General features: G+C 37.5%; 1 long non-coding RNA gene across 1 annotated transcript in view; it reads left to right on the top strand.

Moving 5' to 3' along the window:
- LOC122675976 overlaps positions 1-13,102 on the top strand; it is a 33,130-nt gene that overhangs the window by 1,967 nt on the left and 18,061 nt on the right. Inside the window, exon 2 of the long non-coding RNA XR_006335381.1 lies at positions 11,099-11,219. This is a non-coding gene — a long non-coding RNA (uncharacterized LOC122675976). The remainder of the gene's footprint in view (positions 1-11,098; positions 11,220-13,102) is intronic.

Below are 13,102 nucleotides of genomic sequence, written 5' to 3'. Positions count from 1 at the left end.
ATTTAAGTCATTTTTACTGAATTATAGGTTGAAAGTTATTTTCTTATAGTGCAGTAGCACTATAAGCACTATACTTTTTGTTCCCCTGCCTTCTTTTTGATGATAAATCTAGTCATTTGAATAGTTATTCTCCTATATGTGAAGCTTTATTTTCCTTATCTCTGATTTCATCACTTTGATTGTGATATGTATCAACATAGAATTCTTTGAGTTTATGCATTAGGGATTTGCTGAACTTCTTGAATCTGCAAGTTTATACCTTTAGCAAAGTTGAAAAGTTTTTAGGCATTATTTCTTAAAATATATATGTTTTCTGTGCAATAATTTTTTCTCTTTTCTTTCTGAAACCCCCAAAACACACGTGTTAGGCTTTCTGATATTTTCTTCATGTTCTTCATACTCTGTTCATTTTTTATTTCAATTCCTTTCAATTCTCCAACTATCAAATTAAATAATTTTTACTGATCTACATCCAAGTTCATTAACTCCTTCTCTTGTCTTCATTCTACTTTTGAGCTCAGCTAGTAAATTTTCTTTTATTTGGTGATTGTATTTTTCAGTTTGAAAATTTCCATTTGGCTCTTTTTTATAGCTTCTATTTCTCTGATGAAATTTGTCTTTGCATTTGTTTTAAGAATGTTTATTGTTACTTCTTTGAGCATTTCATAATAGTTTCTCTAAAGTCTTTGCCAGCTAATTCAACACCTTATTCATATTAGGTTAATGTCTGTTGATTTCCTTTCCCTTGGTAATTTGTCAGACATTTCTGATTTTTTTATGTATTGAAAAATTTGGGACTGAATGCTGAATATTTTGATATTAGGCTATAAGCATCTGGGTCTTGATTAGATCCTACAGAGAATGCTTTTTTGTTGTTGTCACTGTTTTGTTTTAGCAAGCAATTAGCTTAGTTAGGTGCTGGCTGCAGTTTCTAATATGCATTATGTGGACCGTGATTCAAATGTCAGTATACGTCTCAAAATCTTGCAATGTTATTCAGTTCTCTATTGCATGTGTGCCTCCTGGGGGCCAATCTGAAGTCTGAGGGTAGTCTACCTCATATTTCCATTCTCAAAGCTACTGGTTTACTGTTTAGGGTCCTATATACTGCTCGGTTCAGGGATAAGTCAAAGGATTCAAATAAAATATTTTGAGGTCCTTTTATTGAGCTCTATCTTCTCTATAGTGATTCCCCAGACAGTCTCCCTCCCAAAATCTCTCCTTTTTGGTCCTCTATTGGTCTTTTTGACCTGCATGTGGGTCCTGAGCTTGCTTCTGCTTCTAGATGCAAGTGGTGGGAGAACAGAGACAATAAATGGAGATTTTCCTTCATGATCTTTGGACCACATGGGTTCTCTGGTTGGAGAGCAGGATTCTCCTCTCTTCAGGTACCCACCTAGCTTCCACTGCCATCACTACCACAGGGTTGAATCTTCAGGAGTGGGGCTTGCTGGAAGCTTCCAGCAAAGCTGAGAGAGAAAGAAGGAAACTTTAGGGAATTTCCCCCACTTTCTCTGTCTTCTAGAGGCTACACTTCCCAACCCTAAGAACAAAAGAAGATTAATTTCTCTTGAAATGCTCTTTCTCCATACCTGGTACACTGGGACTCCTACTGACTCAAATACAAGGAAATACGCAAGAAAAAAAGAATAGAGCAAGGAAACTTTCCACTGATTGCTTGTACTTTGTGTTCTGCTTTTCTTCCCAAGCCACCTGCTACAATTTACTTAGAGTTCTTGTGTGGTCACTCCACACATTCTGCCAAGGGCTTTTTGTAGTGTTCAGCTGGAGAGGCAGAGTGGAACTGCTTATTCATCTTCACAGGAACTTGAACCCTCACTTAAGTTTTGTAAACTTTAGTTGTTTCATCTTCAAAGTGAGTGTTAATAATAATTGCCTTTTCTAGTTCCTAAGATATTTTTTAGGAATAAAGTGAGATGGTGCTTATGAAAGTGCTCTGTAAACTGGAAAGTACTTTATGATTGTAATCATGGTGATATAATGAGCTTTGAACATTGCTACATAGTTTAAAAACAATTTTTAAAGTTTTGAATTTTAAAAGCCCTTCAACTTTATTGTTCCTGGCAATTCCCCCAATATACAGTGCCACATTAATAAGTATTGGTGTTTGAAAATATGAGACTCCCATGTTAAAGCCAAACCAGTTTCCCCATGGCAGGACTTCTTGAAGCCTCTGAGAGGTTAATGTACATTTTGAACTCCCAAGAGATAAAGGAATAGATTTAGGTACTCCTTTGTGAGCTGTTTTCTTTGCTAAGTGAAGTGAAGTGAAAGTCATTCAGTCATGCCTGACTCTTTGTGACTCCATGGACTGTACAGTCCATGGAATTCTCTAGGCCAGAATACAGAATACCCAGGCATCAAACCCAGGTCTCCCACATTGTAGCTGGATTCTTTACCAGCTGAGCCACCAGGGAAGCCCTTTCTTTGCTAAGGGTCTCTTAAATATAAACAAGTGCATAACTATATATTGTAAGCGCATTCTAGAAAACTCTTCTCTGGAATCTTTAAAATGAATAAGAGTGTTTTAAACTTTAGCAAAGCCTTTATTACCCCTTTTAATCACCTGTTATGGGCTTCCCTGGTGGTTCAGACTGTAAAGAAATTTTCTGCAATGAGGGAGACCCAGGTTCAATCCCTGAGTCAGAAAGATCCCTTGGAGAAGGGAACGGCAACCCACTCCAGTATTATTGTCTGGGGAGTTCTTGCCTGGATAACAAGAAGAGGTGGCAAGATTACACAGAAGAACGCTACAAAAAAGGTCTTAATGACCTGGATAACCACGGTGGTGTGATCACTCACCTAGAGCTAGAGATATTGGAGTGTGAAGTCACGTGGGCCTTAACGAAGCATTACTGCGAACGAAGGTAGTGAAGGTAATGAAACTCAAGCTGATTATCTAAAATCCTAAAAGATGATGCTGTTGAAGTGCTGCACTCACTATGTCAGCAAATTTGAAAAACTCAGCAGTGGCCGCAGGATGGAAAATAGTCACTTTTCATTTCAGTCCCAAAGAAGGGCAAGGCAAAGAATATTCAAACTACTGTACAATTGCATTGATTTCACATGCTAGCAAGGTAATGCCCAAAATCCTTCAAGCTTGTATACAACAGTATGTGAAGTGAGAACTTCCAGATGTACAAGCTGGATTTACAAAAAACAGGAACCAGAGATCATATTATGAACATTTGTTGGCTCATAGAGAAAGCAAGGGAATTTGAGAAAAACTTCTGCTTCATTGACTACATGGATCATAACAAACTGTGGAAAATTCTTAAAGAGATGGGAATACCAGACCACCTTACCTACCTCCTGAGAAACCTGCATGTAGGTCAAAAAGCAACAATAAGAACTGGACATGGAACAACAGACTGATTCCAAATTAGGAAAGGAATATGTCAAGACTATATATTGTCACCCTGCTTGTTTAACTGATATGTAGAGTACATCATGTGAAATGCTACGCTGGACGACTCACAAGCTAGAATCGAGATTACCGGAGGAATATCAGCAACCTCAGCTATGCAGATGATACCACTCTAATGGCAGAAAGCTAGGAGGAACTAAAGAACCTCTTGATGAAAGTGAAAGAGGAGAGTGAAAAAGCTGGCTTAAAATTTAGCATTCAAAAAACTAAGATGATGGCATCTGGTCCCATCACTTCATGGCAAATAGATGGGGGAAAAGTGGAAGCAGTGACAGACTTTATTTTCTTGGGCTCCACAATCACTGCAGATTGTGACTGCAGCCATGTAATTAAAAGACAATTGCACCTTGGAAGAAAAGCTGTGAGAAAACTAGATAGCATATTAAAAAGCAGAGACATCACTGGAAAAAGGTCTGTCTAGTCAAAGCTATGGTTTTTCCAGTAGTTATGTACTGATGTAAGAGTTGGGTCACAAAGAAGGCTGAGATGCTTTTGAATTGTGGTGCTGGAGGAGATTCTTGAGAGTCCTTTGGACAGCAAGGAGATGAAACCAGTCAATTCTAAAGGAAATGAACTCTGAATATTCTTTGGAAGGACTGATGCTGAAACTGAAGCTCCAATACTTTGGCCACCTGATGCGAAGAGCCGACTTATTGGAAAAGACTCTGATGTTGGGAAAGATTTAGTGTGGCAGGAGAAGGGAGCAAAAGAGGATGAGATAGTTTGATGGCATGACTAACTAAGTGGACATGAGTTTGAGCATACTCTGAGAGAGAGTGAAGGACAGGGCAGCCTGGCATTCTGCAGTCCATGGGGTCGCAAAAAGTCCGATTTGACTTAGCGACTGAACAACAATAAATCACTTAACGACTGAACAACAATGAAACACCTGTTAAGCTGAGAGCCTTGTTCACAAATAGACATCTGGTTGAGAGAGATTTTGAGGAGAAAATATGAAGCTTTAAAGAAACACTCAGATGTAAAGCAAAGTATTGTATATTTGGATATTTTTCTGAAATTTCATTCAAGTAATAGTGTTTTATGGCTTCATTTTTCAAACCGTAGCCTATTAGTGTAAGAGTAGTTCGAAAATACTCTTAGAATCTGGTATTAGGATGAAAATCCAGGCTGTGTACTTGTATTATTTCTTATAATTGTGTATTTGTGTACTTGTACTGAGATAAAACCCAGTTCTTTAGAAGAGTGTTACTGAATTACAATGATGTTTTTACATCTCCTGCCTCTCTCAGTTAACAATAATTTTTAGAATTTAGGAATATAATACAATAACAAGCTCTATGTATGTAACCTCATTGTCTTTGTTTGACAAATACTAATTGTTTCCTATCTGTAATGGTCAAAATGGACATAATTCAAAATTTTACATTTTTATATTTTCTATTTTATTTTGCAAAATTTTCTATTTCTGTTTTACATTTTTCTGTAAATAAGTTTATACTAAAAAAGTTCAAGGAGAAGCTATATTCATTAAAAGAGAAAAGAAAGACAATATCACTGTAGACAATGAGGAATTTGACATCTTGAAGGTAACATATGGATGTTAACTTTCCTTTTTTTTTTTTTTTTGGATGTTGATTTATAAATCAGTTTAGGATCTCAAATTCATTACTAAGAAAAATAATTCTAGAGTGGGTAATTGAATTGTCAATCTACCTGCATATGGACTTTTAAAGTGAAAGTGTTAGTAGCTCAGTTGCATCCAACTCTTTGCGACCCCATAGGTTGTAGCCTGTCCATGGAATTCCCCAGACAAGAATACTCAAGTGGATTGCCATTTCCTAAAAGATCATAAGTAGAGGGATTTACATTCACAGATGTCCTGAACTTTGATCAAGAATCAATTTTTTGAAATAAATCATTATATGTTTTATCACATTATAATACAATTCCAATTAAGGCCGTAGTTCACCACTATTTGTCCACTGGGAACTTATCAGCCCCATGTGCTTATAGTCCGTGCCACGCAGACAGTCCTGGGGACTCCCATTCACGCAGTTTGAGAGCACAGATTACCATTACTTGCAAGCTTAAAGCCTAGGTTAAATAAAGCATAGAAAGCAGTAATTCGAGTTTAGCCACAGAAACAGCAAAGTCATATTTGGGGTCAAGTCTGGATATATCTGGCATCTGACCACCATCTGGCTTGTGTTGTTGAGAGGTCAACTGTACTCTCTAAAGAAAAAACATTTTATGGACACTAACTTAAAGCACTCCAAGTGTAAACACTGGTTTACTTTTATTTAAGCAATTTACAAAGTTCATCTGCTTTTTTTTTGTTTTTTAAAGCAAGGGTTAAAACTCATGAAAAGCTGCAGTACAAAAGGCTAACACACTCCATATTTGTGCAGAAGAATTTCATTTTTAGATAGTAAGTCTGGGTGCCTTATTTGTTTCATCAAGTCATTTAGAATGTCAATTTATGGGCAGAAGTCAACTTTGACTGCCCAAAAGCTATGAAAATTTCTCGTCTCCATCCACTATATCTCCATTCCACTAGAGAATGGAAATATTCAATTTCTCAAACTTCCCTGGGTGTATCACCACATCACCCCTAGACTACTGGCCACTGGATAAAAATAATTTTTGTTTTGGGAAAAAAAAAAGGAATTTTTAAAGATTATGGAGATTCTTGGATTCCAATAAAGTTATGTCTCCATGCATTATGGGACAAAATATATAGAGTTTTAGACTCTCAGGATTAAAGTACACAAGAAAAGATAGTATTTTCTTTGGATAATCAATATGGCATTTTTCCTACAAAACCTCTTTAAATCTATTTTAACAAATCTCAGTTTTAATTTGGAACTATTTTTCAGAAGCTAATCATCTATGATCAGAGACACAAGCTGTTTTAGAAAGTGCTTGCATCAGAAAGCTAGCCAAATCTGTTGGTACTCTGATCTTGAACTTTGCAGCCTCCAGAACTGTGAGAAATAAATTTTTTGTTGTTTATAAGCCACTCAGTCAATAGTGTTTTGTTATAGCAGCCAAATGGACTAAGACACAGGGGGAGGTTACTTTGTGTGTGTGTGTGTGTGTGTGTGAGATTTTTTTGTTTTTTGTTTTTACGTAGAAGGCAATTGAGTGGTCCTAATTATCTTCTGTCAACTTCTGAAGAAAGGAAGAGGAGTATGAGATAAGGTAAAGAATAAAAATACTAATGGGGGCCTCCCTAGTGGCTCAGTGGATAAGAATCTGCCTGCCAATGCAGAAGACATGGGTTTGATCCCTAATCCGGGAAGATCCCACATGCCGGTGCGCAGCTAAGTCTGTGCACCACAACTATTGAGCCTGTGCTCTAGAGCCTGGGAGTCAAAACTGCTTAAGTTTGTGCACCCTAGAACCTGTGCTCTGCAACAATAGAAGCCACCACAATGAGAAAGAGGCTTGTGCACTGCATCTACAGAGTAGCCCCTGCTCTACACAACTAGAGAAAAGCCTGTGCAACAGCAAAGACCCAGCACAGCCATAAATGAATTAAAAAAGATACTAATGGAAGTATCTAATGGAAAAATACTAATGAAAGCAGCATACTAATGGAAACAGTATATTAAAGTATACTTTAATACTAAACTTCTCATATTTAATAATAGCATGTGCTATCACTTTCTCCTTTGGGGACCTCTGTTCCTGAAAGAGGAATTGTGCCATGGTCTTTGTGAAGCCATGTACAGTTGCAATAATCCCTGGACCTGTCAGACTATAGCTAAGATGTACACAGTAAAAGCTCATTAAAACAATATAATAGTTTAATCAAAATTCACCAAGGTTTATTAGTTGAAATAAATTTGTAATTGAGACAGTGATTCTAAGTGAAAAAACTACTGCATTGTTTTCTTCAAACATTTGTCCATGGCCTTGTATCCTTGAGATAGATGGTAGGGACAGTCACATTGGCCATGTAAGCCATGTAGGTTTTGGAGTTTACATAAGAACATGGGGAACTACTGACATGTTTTAGCAACTGAGCATGGTCAGTATTACATGATTTAAAGGTCAATCTGCTTACAAAAATGAATTATTTGTAGGGGAGTTTAAAAAAATGGAGTAGCAGAGCCAAGTAAGAGGATCTGGCAATGATCCTAGAAGCATATCATGGTGTCTTTGAATGTGAGAATGGAGAAAATTTGAGAAACTATATCACGTAGGGATGATGAATAAAACATAAATACATAATTGATAGGATAGAAGGAGAAGAAGAGAGATTGGAGCCCATCCTCGAAACTAGATTTATGTCTTGAGCAATTTAGTGGATAGTTGTTCTCAGTAGTATTATCAAAAAACAAAAGCATGTTTGTATTCAGGGGGAGGCAATGAGCTTATTTGGATATATTGAATTTGAGGTGTCTTTAAAGCAGTTAGATGTATAAGCCTAAGTTTCAGAGAAGGGCTTTCTCTAAAAAAGGTGAATGTGGGAATCTTCAGTATAAAGGTGATGTTACCACCCTGGTAGATGCTGAAGAACACCGAATCCTGGTGTGTTGCAGTCTATGGGGTCACAAAGAGTCGGACGTGACTGAGTGACTAAACAACAACAACCACCCTGGGGGTTAGATGAGACATGCCTCACCACCACCCAACCACCAGGAAAGATTAGAACATACAATAAATCAGTCTCCATGGGTTCAGAGCTAATGACAGATGCTAATAAATTGCGGCATGGTCAAGAGGCAAATTTTTCAATGATGGACCATTGAAGTTTCATCATTGGAAATTATCTTAATAAACAAATGGGACCTAATGAAACTTAAAAGCTTTTGCACAACAAAGGAAACTATAAGCAAGGTGAAAAGATAGCCCTCAGATTGGGAGAAAATAATAGCAAATGAAGCAACAGACAAAGGATTAATCTCAAAAATAGACAAGCAACTCCTGCAGCTCAATTCCAGAAAAATAAATGACCCAATCAAAAAATTGGCCAAAGAACTAAACAGACATTTCTCCAAAGAAGATATACAGATGGCTAACAAACACATGAAAAGATGCTCCACGTCGTTCATTATCAGAGAAATGCAAATCAAAACCACAATGAGGTACCATTACATGCCAGTCAGGATGGCTGCTATCCAAAAGTCTACAAGCAATAAATGCTGGAAAGGGTGTGGAGACAAGGGAACCCTCTTACACTGTTGGTGGGAATGCAAACTAGTATAGCCACTATGGAGAACAGTGTGGAGATTTCTTAAAAAACTGGAAATAGAACTGCCATATGACCCAGCAATCCCACTCTTGGGCATACACACCGAGGAAACCAGATCTGAAAGAGACACGTGCACCCCAATGTTCATCACAGGACGGTTTATAACAGCCAGGATATGGAAGCAACCTAGATGCCCATCAGCAGACGAATGGATATGGAAGCTGTGGTACATATACACCATGGAATATTACTCAGCCGTTAAAAAGAATTCATTTGAATCAGTTCTAATGAGATGGATGAAACTGGAGCCCATCATACAGAGTGAAGTAAGCCAGAAAGATAAAGAACATTACAGCATACTAACACATATATATGGAATTTAGAAAGGTGGTAATGATAACCCTATATGCATAACAGAAAAAGAGACACAGATGTACAGAATAGACTTTTGGACTCTGTGGGAGAAGGCAAGGGTGGGATGTTTCGAGAGAACAGCATCAAAACATGTATATTATCTAGGGTAAAACAGATCACCAGCCCAGGTTGGATGCATGAGACAAGTGCTTGGGCCTGGTGCACTGGGAAGACCCAGAGGAATCGGGTAGAGAGGGAAGTGGGAGGGGGGATCGGGATGGGGAATACATGTAAATCCATGGCTGATTCATGTCAATAATGACAAAACCCACTACAGTGTTGTAGAGTAATTGGCCTCCAACTAATAAAAATAAATGAAAAAAAAAAAAAAAAGGAAATTCCATCCGTTCCACACAGGTTGACCTTGGGACACCTCGATAGGAAAAGAAAGAAAAGAAAAAGACCTTGTTAGAGAAATGTGAAAGCGCAAGTCGTTCAGTTGTGTCCGATTCTTTGTGACCCCATGTCCTGTATAGTCCATGGAATTCTCTAGGCCAGAATACTGGAGTAGGTAACCTTTCCCTTCTCCAGGGGCTCTTCCCAACCCAGTAATTGAACCGGGGTCTCCTGCACTGCAGGCAGATTCTTTACCAACTGAGCTATCAGGGAAGCCGGTATCCTGAAGTCTGAAATAAATTCATTTATTTTCTCTTCTGTAGAAATGACATTTCAAAAATGAATTTGATTATAGGAAACTTGTGTCTGTACTTAAACACTGAAACATATAAGCACAGACTTATTTTTTTATAATTACAGACTTAATTGAAAAATAATTCAAACTCAAATTACTTTGATCTTTATCTTTCTCTCTCCCTCAATTTTGATAGTAAATGCTACACCTATGTCTTCCCCAACCCAAAGCATTGATCTTATTGACTAAAGCTGTCAATTACAACAGACAATGCTGAAGATTTGGTTTAAAAAAGTACAAAGCATATGAACCATGTTTAATTAAATTCTGTTGGTTGAAAACACATGAAAGAAATTTTCATTTATGCAAAGCTCTGAATTTGCTCTTTTCAGAATCTCCAGTTTTTGAAGGAGATGGCTAATGACAAAAATCACATCAGCTCCCAAGTGGAAAATAGTGCTCAGGGCTTCCATGGGTCACCAAGTCTCTTCCAGTATTATAAAACAGAGCCCTCCCCAACTCTCTCATGTATTAAAGTAGTTAACAGCTTTATAAAATAAAAGCAGACATAATATAAGTATTTATAATTCATGGTACTCATGATTTTTAAAAATAATCGTGATTGTTTGAAAATCTTTAGAAATCCACTGAGCCAAGTAGGAGCCAATTATAGAGTAAAAATTAGACACATGGCACTGGGTGATTATAGTTTGAAGAGACCACAAATTGTAGACTTTTTCCCACTTATTTTTGTGTAATTACTTTTCAAATACTGCCTTAAAAATTATTTTTTCTGTGTATGATTGAAGTTGTATTGAGGGATCTCTTTCCTTAAAAATAAAAACAACATTTGAACTGTTTATAATTTAATGCAATAGTATCTCTCTTTAATAGTGTTAAATTTTTATTTATACTGGATATATGACTTTTTTCCCTCTCATTTATTTTATCACCCTTCTGCCCCTTAAAAATTTTTTTTAATTTTATTTTTTTAAATTTTTAAATTTTTTTCATTTATTTTTATTAGTTGGAGGCTAATTACTTTACAGTATTGTAGTGGTTTTTGCCATACATTGACATGAATCAGCCATGGATTTACATGTGTTCCCCATCCCGATTAAATTTTTATATAATTTTCATTTGATTCAGCATCTTTATGCCTCTGATTCCTTAGAATTTTGCTTCTTTCAGAGAATATTTGACTCTAAGTTTCCTGTATTTGTCAGAGTACTTTGAAAAACCTAAGATCTTTGTTAAATCTTATTCCTGGAGCAGCTTTTATAGTCAGCTCAGCACCAACACTTTGGAAATATTAAGAAAGAAAAGACATAGATTCCAAAACATTAGACCCAGCATGAAATGAAAATTTCAGTTGCATTGACTCCGACTCTTGGAACCTCAATAAAGCATCAGTGTTTAACCCTCTTTCCAACTTGCCTCTCAGATTGAGAGAAGATTTACTTGATGGACCAGAGCAATGTTGGCTGTGGAACTGGAGTTTATCTGGAGACTTTTCAACCAAGCTGCTAAGGAGAGCAAAGCACAAAAGCATGAGTGCTGCCAAAGTAAGAATTTCAATGTGATTTACTGAAAATATCTGACTGCACAAGCCAGGCAAGCACTGAGGTGGGAAAAAGGAAGCCTGCATCCTAACATGATCACTGCTCTATCAATAAATTAACTACATGATCTTCACCAGGCTCTTCCCTTTTCCTGGCCAAGTGTCTTATCTCTGACATGTTGAGAAGAATTAGAACTCTGGTAGCCCATAGATGTGGTTTATTTGATTCACATAGCTCTCACCCTCCTTCTTTCTTTTTCCTCTTCTCCTTCCTATCTTCTCTCTATCCTTACATCTATCCCTCTCTCCCTCTCCTCTTCTCTTGCCCCCCTCCCTCCTCCCTTCCCTCCTCCCTTCCCTCCTCCCTTCTCTCCTCCCTCTTTTCCTTCCTTCCTCTTTCCCTCCCTTCCTTCTTTTCTTCCCTCCTTCCTTTCTTTTTCCCTTTCTTGTCTTAATTAAATTATTCCAGAGGTTTAAGCAATATAAACATTTTGATCTTTTAACCAAAGAGCCTTGGACATTTTAAAACTCCTTATAACAACAAGATACCTCTACACAGCCACTAGAATGGCCAAAATCTGGAATACTGACAACCCCAAATGCTCAAGAGGAGCCAGAACAGTAGGGACACTAATTCATTGCTGGTGGGAATGCAAAATGAGACAGCCACTTTGGAAACAGTTTGGTGGTTTCTTACAAACTAAACACACTCTTACCATATAATCCAGCAATCATATTCTATGGTATTTACTCAAATGAATTGAAAGCTTATGTCTATACAAAAACCTGCACATAGATGTTTATAGGAGCATTATTCATAATTGTCAAAACTTGGAAGCAACCAACATGTCTTTTAGTGGGTGAATTGGTAAGTAAACTGTGATCCATCCAGACAAAGGAATGTTATTCAATGGTAAAGAATAAATGAGCTGTCAAACTATGAAAAGACACAGAGGAAACTTAAATGCATATTACTAGTGAAAGAAGTCAATCTGCAAAGGCTATGTACTATATGCTTCTAACTTTATTACATTCTGGAAAAGTAAAACTATGTATGGAGATAGTAAAAATATTGGTGATTGCCTCGGGTTGTGGGGAGGGATGGCTGAATAGTTGAAGCACAGAGGACTTTTAGGTAAGTGAAAATACTCGTGTCAAAATAAAAGAAAAGACTCTGTGCTTAAATGGTATGTCATACATCTGTCCCAACACATAGAATGTACAATACTAAGAGTGAACATCAGTGTAAACTCTAGAATAATGATGGGTTGATGTAGGTTTATCAGTGATAACAGGTGTACCACTCCAGTGGGCGACATTGATCAGGAGGAGGCTATGTGTGTGTGTGGAGACAGAATGAAAACAGAGACTCTATTTTCCTCAGTCTCTGCTCAGTTTTGCTGTGAATCTAAAATTATCCTAAAAAATCTAAAGTTTATGCATTTAAAAAAAAAATTGTTGAAGGGCATTTGGAATTGAGAAGCCATTTGACACACTAGTTATAAGATGACCTTAGGAATCAGACCTTTGAGTCTATATATGTGTAGGGGCAAGGTTTATGGGACATCTCAGCACCTTCTGTTCAGTTTTTCCATGAACCTGAAATTGCCCTAAAATTTGTCTATTCCATTCAGTTCAGTTCAGTCACTCAGTTGTGTCTGACTCTTTGCGACCCCATGGACTGCAGCACACCAGGCCTCCCTGTACATCACCAACTCCCGGAGTTTACCCAAACTCATGTCCATTTAGTTGGTGATGCCATCCAATCTTCTCATCCTCTGTCGTCCCCTTCTCCTCCTGCCCCCAATCCCTCCCAGCATCAGGGTCTTTTCCAATGAGTCAACTCTACGCATCAGGTGGCCAAAATATTGGAGTTTCAGCTTCAGC

The sequence above is a fragment of the Cervus elaphus genome, chromosome 19 (assembly GCF_910594005.1).
Source record: "Cervus elaphus chromosome 19, mCerEla1.1, whole genome shotgun sequence".
In the NCBI taxonomy this organism is placed as follows: Eukaryota; Metazoa; Chordata; class Mammalia; order Artiodactyla; family Cervidae; genus Cervus; species Cervus elaphus.
Note: the sequence above shows the minus strand (reverse complement) of the source record. Positions and strands in the feature narration are given on the sequence as shown.